This window comes from Hipposideros armiger, unplaced genomic scaffold (genome assembly GCF_001890085.2).
Source record: "Hipposideros armiger isolate ML-2016 unplaced genomic scaffold, ASM189008v1 scaffold_237, whole genome shotgun sequence".
Lineage (NCBI taxonomy): Eukaryota > Metazoa > Chordata > Mammalia > Chiroptera > Hipposideridae > Hipposideros > Hipposideros armiger.
This window is the reverse complement of record NW_017731587.1, coordinates 439,179-445,701: the sequence shown is the minus strand read 5'-3', so window position 1 is coordinate 445,701 and position 6,523 is coordinate 439,179. Positions and strand designations below refer to the sequence as shown.

The following is a 6,523-nucleotide window of genomic DNA, read 5'->3' as shown; positions in this document are numbered from 1 at the left end:
CAAAGCAAAGATCAAGTACATGATAAAACATGTGTAGTAATTATTTTCTTTTCACATTAAGAGACCAAAATCTTTAGTAGAATTACCTAATAATCCCATGAAAAACATTTGTTTGATAATTGCTAGTCAGTGAAAGACACTGACTAGTGAAAGATACTGACTAGGAAACCAAAAATGTCTTCTTTAATTAGGCTTGTTCTACTTCTGTTCCCTGAAACATAATTGACTATCACTTACAGACTGTTGGGGCTTCCTTTGAGCTCAAGTTAAAGGGAGAAATGTGGAATAAAGAAGATCACACTGAAGAGAATGTATGAGATTGGCTCACCACATTTTTTTTTCTTTTAGCTGAGTCATCCTGCCACCTGTTGGCAGCTCAGCAGCAGCTCAGTTTGGGCCAGGCATCGAACCGCTGTTCTCAGAGCTCAAACTCTTGAGTGAGCTCTTAACCAACTGAGCCACTCGGCCAGCCTGGCTCACCACATTTTTTGTTTTTATTTTTGGAGATAACATTTTTACTTTTTAAAAATTATAAAAATAATTTGATAGCTGGACGTGATGCACTAAGAAAAAGGAGCTGCTATACATAAGCCTTTAGTAAGATGGTGGTGGGCTGTGTGGGGAGAGGATGTCTTCTATAGTCCTATGATCAGGGGAACCCATCAGTGACCCCATGCCCTGGAATATAAAATTCATAATTATTTTCAAGGCTTTCCTTTCTCTCCCCCGTAGGTGGACAGATGAGTAGAGTGGCCTGAAGTTGAGGATTTCTCTTCCCCAGGTCAGTTAGTCTCTGGTTAGCTAGTTTCCCCCTAGGGCCAGTCCTGTTAGGAACGGTGCAGTTGCATATTTCAAAATGGTTCCTTTTCCCCTCCTCCTGCCAGAAGCCTGAGGGAATTTTTCTCTGATAATTACAGTGGGACTCTTATAGTGCTCCTGGAGGTAAATCTCACAATATTGGGGGCCGTCTATAACCGGGTCACCCTTGAATTTTTAACTTTCAGTGTTGTTGTCATTGAGCCTCCAGCAATTCATCAATTAGTTTAGGTTTTCTTACCCAGGCACTGATTCCCTAAGCCATTTCCAATCATGGGTCTTTACTCTCTGGTTAGCCAACCTTGGGGACAGTGAGTTACCCTTGATGGGTCCCATTTTTCTCATAAATCTAAGACAGGTTGATGATATTTTAGTCTGTTTACCTTTTTACTTTGTAAGGCAGAGTGATAACTTTCAAGCTCCTTGTATGCAGAACAAAAGACCCGAAATCTCTGTTCACTCTTTCGAATACTTATTTTCTTTGAGAAATAAATCCAAGTTAGCTTAATGCAAGCTAAATATATGTAATATGTATGTATGAGCTATGTAAGAAAGGAAAACCATTCTATGTAAGTAATATTTTCCATCGCTAGAACTTTTTTGTTGTTGTTGTTAGGGTTGGCATACCCAGCTGAGACTTTATTTTAGAAAAAACACGACTTGGCTTTTAGTTGGGGGCATGGGTAAAAGGCAGTCCCCCAGGCAGTAGACACCTCCCCCAAGGGTGGGCTGAGGACTGGGGCACCTCCTGTGCCCAACGCTCCCTTGCTCAGCTCCTTTCCCACGAGGTCAGAAGCCAGGAAGGACCCCAGTAGCCTAGCCTTTTACTTGGGCAGGACATCAGATGACTCAGACACCAGTTTGCCATCTCCAGTCTCAATTTTCTTCACAACCACGGTCTTGGAGGAGCTGGTGCTGGTGCGGCTGGAGTAGCCAGAGTCCCTGCCAGAGCTGAAGTTGGATTGGAAGTTTAAGCCGTAGTTGAAGCCTGGGCTTGCAACGTTCCCATAGACTGGGCTCATCAGCCCACCTGCGTTGCTGCTGGTGACTCATGTTTTGCATCCAGACTCCAGCCTGCTCTCCTCGCCCTCCAGCAGCTTCCTGTAGGTGGCAATCTCCAAGTCCAGGGCCAGCTTGACGTTCATGAGTTCCTGGCACTCCTTCAGCAGCTGGGCCATGTTCTGCTTGGCGGTTTTCAGAGCAGCCTCCAATTCAGCGACGTTGGCCTGAGTCTTCTTGATGGCCATCTCCCCATGCTGCTCAGCATCAGTGATGGCAGCCTCCAGAGAAGCCCTCTGGCCTTTGAGGGCATTGATCTCAGCCCGGATTCGGCTGATGTTCCGGTTCATCTCAGAAATCTCTGTCTTCGTGCGACACAGGTCATCCCCGTGCTTCCCAGCCAACGTCCACAGCTCTTCGTACTTGATCTGGTACGTGGCTTCAGCCTCAGCCCTGCTGCGGTTGCTGATCTCCTCATACTGGGCCTTGACGTCAGCGATGATGCTGTCCAGGTCCAGGGAGCGGTTGTTGTCCATGGAGAGGACCACGGATGTGTCAGAGATCTGGGCCTGCAGCTCACGGGATCTCCTCCGCATACAGCTTCCTGAAGAAGTTGATCTCATCAGTCAGCCCTTCCAGGCGGGACTCCAGCTCTACCTTGTTCATGTAAGCTTCATCCACATCCTTCTTGATGAGGACAAATTCGTTCTCCATCTCTGTGCGCGTGTCGATCTCGTCCTCGTACTTATTCTTCAAGTCCTCCACCAACCCCTGCATGTTGCCAAACTCCGACCCCAGCCTCAGTTTCTCCTGGGCCAACGTGTCCAGCTGCCGCTGAAGGTTGTTGATGTAGCTCTCGAACATGCTGTCCATGTTGCTGCGAGTCGTCATCTGCTGCTGCAGGAGGTGCCACTTGGTCTCCAGGACCTTGTTCTGCTGCTCCAAGCTCCGCACCTTGTCGATGAAGGAGGCAAACCTGTTGTTGAGGCTCTTGATCTGCTCTTTCTCCTGGTTGCGCACGCCTGGATGTTGGGGTCCACCTCCAGCTTCAGGGGGCTCAACACGCTCTGGTTCACTTGGACAGCTGTAATGGTCTCCATACTCCCAGCCCCGTGGTAGCCGCCGTCCAGATTCATGTTGATGCCCAGAGCAGGCCGGTAGCTGCCGCCTGCTGGGAAAAAAGGGGAAGGACCTGATATGGGAGCCGGTAGAACTCAAGTACGAGTGGCTGCTGAAGGCCCGGGGACCAGAGGTGGACACCTTGTAGGTCTTCTGGGTCACCCTTGTGGACATGGAGGAGGCTGAAGTGGAATCGAGGAGACGGAACCAGACAGACTTGAGAAAGAGTCAAAAAGCTGCTTCTAAGTCTCCATCGCTAGAACTTTTGAAGTAAGAGATAACTACCTGTCAATGATCCCACTGAAGAGATTTCTGACATGTGAGAGAAGGGAAGAAATGACATCCAACTACAGTGACCAAATGATTGATCATTCAAATTGGGAAAAGTGAAAGATTGTGCGGGAGACCAGCTCCTGCAGGTCCAGGGGTTCCCTCAGGTGGAGACAGCTTCGGCGAGGAAAAGAAGAAAAACACGGAGACACAGAAGCGCTTTCAAGAAGAAATGTCTCACTTTATTTTTACAGCATGTCCTTTTTATACTGGACAGTTGACCATTTACATCATTGAGCTGTTTTTCCCAGAGTTAAACTTTTACCCATTAGGAAGTCGTTTTTTACATAGTTTCAATGATTCTTCCTTCCCCAGGGTCTATTTTCCATAGAGGTTTTTTTTTCTCAGAGTTTTATTTCCTCACGATGTTTCTGTTACAGGGTACAGCCGGATCTGTTCTATACTAATGACTAACTTATCCTAACTATGTTTCAATTTCTACCAATAATGGCCAGAGCTGAGCTCCTGCCTTGGCGCCTAAAGGATGTTTACTACTTAGCAATTATTTCAAACACTACTGGCTAAACAGGATCTTAAGAATTTTAAGGTGCATAACCTGTCTATTACTAAGAAACTAACAGCAAAACAGAATTATTGCAATATGTCTAAAACTCACTTATTCAGTTAAGATAAACTAAACAACCAATATAAGAAGGGGTGTCAGATCTTCGTCTTACTGGGGGCATCCAAAGGGGGAATTTAAAATTTTTTAAGATATAAAGCAATATCTCTTTCTCAGTCAGAGCTTCAGAATTTGTCACAATAGCAGTGTGCTTGGCCATGTCAAACACTGAGGCGCAGCCGGCTCCCAACAAGATTGAATGCTAGAATAATTATGATGGGCAATAATTGCAAATCTGGACTGCCTCAGGCAAAAAAAAAATGTTGTATAGTCACCCAAACTCTTAAGTCCATTTCAGTCTCCTGCCTTAGAGACTAAGACATAGCAATATATAGCAACAGTATTTTCAGCAAGTTTAATTCGCTTTTATGGAGACTAGATATAGCATGAATTCTTTCTCTAATGGAACAAATCATGTCTTTGGTAGCAAAAACTTAAGTACAAAGATGAAATCAGATGGACCAACTCTGTAAACCAACTCCAGCTCTCTCTGTCTTTGATATCATTACATAAGACTGACTCTGGAAAATAAAACAATTAAATTAGAAAAAAGCAATGTTGAAAAAATTAAAATAGGCACTACCTGCAAATGCCATATCATATAGTTGCAGAGCATATCCAGAATTAAGCGATACAATTGGAGTAGTTATAGATAATATTACTAATTAATGGAAAATTGAATCTGTGTATCTATGAAATAAGTATAATTTATATATAGTAGGCAACAGAGGGACTAAGGAAATAGAAAAAATGCTAGGAATCAGGATTTCCTAATTGCTTAAGATAAGCAATTACTCTGTGCTGTCAGGTAGAAGGAGAGCTACAGGCTACCCAGTTTCTTCGTGATTAACTGGCCTCAGGAAGCAATCCTGCTTATTGTTCTCATCACTTAGTAAGAAGGTGTAGGCTTGTGAAGAAGAGCTTCCTTTAGTTCAGTCCCAGAGCTGTGCTACATTCAAAGAAACACTCAACAGGAATGCATACCCTTATTGAAGATGCTGTACAATACCTAAGGGAACGGCAGAGACAGAAATGGAAAGATATGAAAAAGAAGTTACCTGTGATAAAAGAATATTTTTCGTACAGCTACACTTTTCATTGCAATCATAAAAGGCTAGAATAAAAAATGAGGCCTACTGTTTTCCAGTTTTTTAGTCGCGAGTGGCAGGCAAAAGAAAGGTTTGAAAGCTTTTTATTCTTAGATGCTCTAAATTTAAATCATTTCAAAATCTTCTGCTTCTTTGAGAAATGTTTGTTTCTGTGAAACATGTAGCAATAAATGTGATAACAGTACCAATAACAAGTATAAAATGGTTAAAACAGTGATTTCTTTAGAAAAAAATCATGGGATCCCGAATATGTAAAATTTATCATAAGCATTTGTGACAAACTATAGTGATATTACAAACTTCTGTTGTGATATTCTTTCTAAAAGACTCAGCTCAATTGACTAGTTACTTTTAAAAGGCTGGTATCAATAAGTGATCCACTTTTTCGTACTTCTATTTACTTTTGTAAGCAAAGGAGAATTTCCTACCCTCATCTTTTTATTCCAGAAATCCTAGTCATTTTTCGTAAACTCCCAAATTTAATTTTATGTCTGTGACATTTTTCCTGGCTGCTTGATTTCTTCGCATCTTTATCTGAAGTTGAGGACTCTAAGCTTTTGCTGATAAGGCCAACTGCAAACTCCTGCTATGTCTTTTCCTAGGCAATGATTACAGAATTCACTGATGACATCCCTTTACCTACTTCCACAGTAACCGATACCACTGTCATGACATTACTTTCTCCTCAGCACTTTCACTAACTTTCCAACGCCAGTCATGTGGTCTATGTCTTTTGGAGATGGTCGAGCTACTAATCAATATTTCTGTTTAGGCTAAGAAAAAAATTACATGAAACTGGCAGGGGCACATCTGAACCTCTTCAACTCTATTTTCACTTCCTCCTTCATGATGTTGACAATAAGCAATCTCAGAGTCACAGATTTTTTTTTATTCTCCCCTCTATGGTGTCAAATACTGGCCCTGACAGAGTGGAAAGGGGGGCTGTGTAAGTGTAGTAGAGATGGTATTTGCTCCCTTGAGGGACAGTTTCTTCATGAAGAGTGACACTCTCCACTGAGTATATTAGGGGCTCTAGTCATGCATTCAGTTATCCGTTCAACACATATTTATTATGCAGAGGCATAATAAAAGTAAAAATACGTAACAGGCATTAGACCAGGCCCTGAGAGGAAAGCAAGAACCAAACAACAGGTACTGCCCCTGTGAAGATTACATTCCCGTGGGGCACAGAACATTAAATATTTATATAAATACTTGTGTATCATAATGTGTCTGAATGAATCATTATAAATGCTTATGTGAGGTAAAACATGAGGTCCCTGAGGAAATGACTGTTGAAGTGCAGCCTGGAGGATAAGTCGCCATAACCAAATGAGGGAGGAGACTGTAGGGAAGCCCAGGAGGGATCCCGAGTTGGGAGGTAGGCAGTGATGTGGATAAACACCAACGGGCAGGTGGTCATTTGTAGGTTTAGCTTGGTATTCAGGCACCCAGTTACCTCTGTTACATTTTACAAATTAGGACAGGTTTTTATGGAAAAAGCTTTTATGTTTTAGGACACTTAACT

General features: G+C 42.9%; 1 pseudogene; it reads right to left on the bottom strand.

The window, feature by feature from the left end:
• Positions 1-1,640: 1,640 nt before the first annotated feature.
• LOC109389534 (keratin, type II cytoskeletal 8 pseudogene) lies at positions 1,641-3,120 on the bottom strand (annotated as a pseudogene).
• Positions 3,121-6,523: the final 3,403 nt, after the last annotated feature.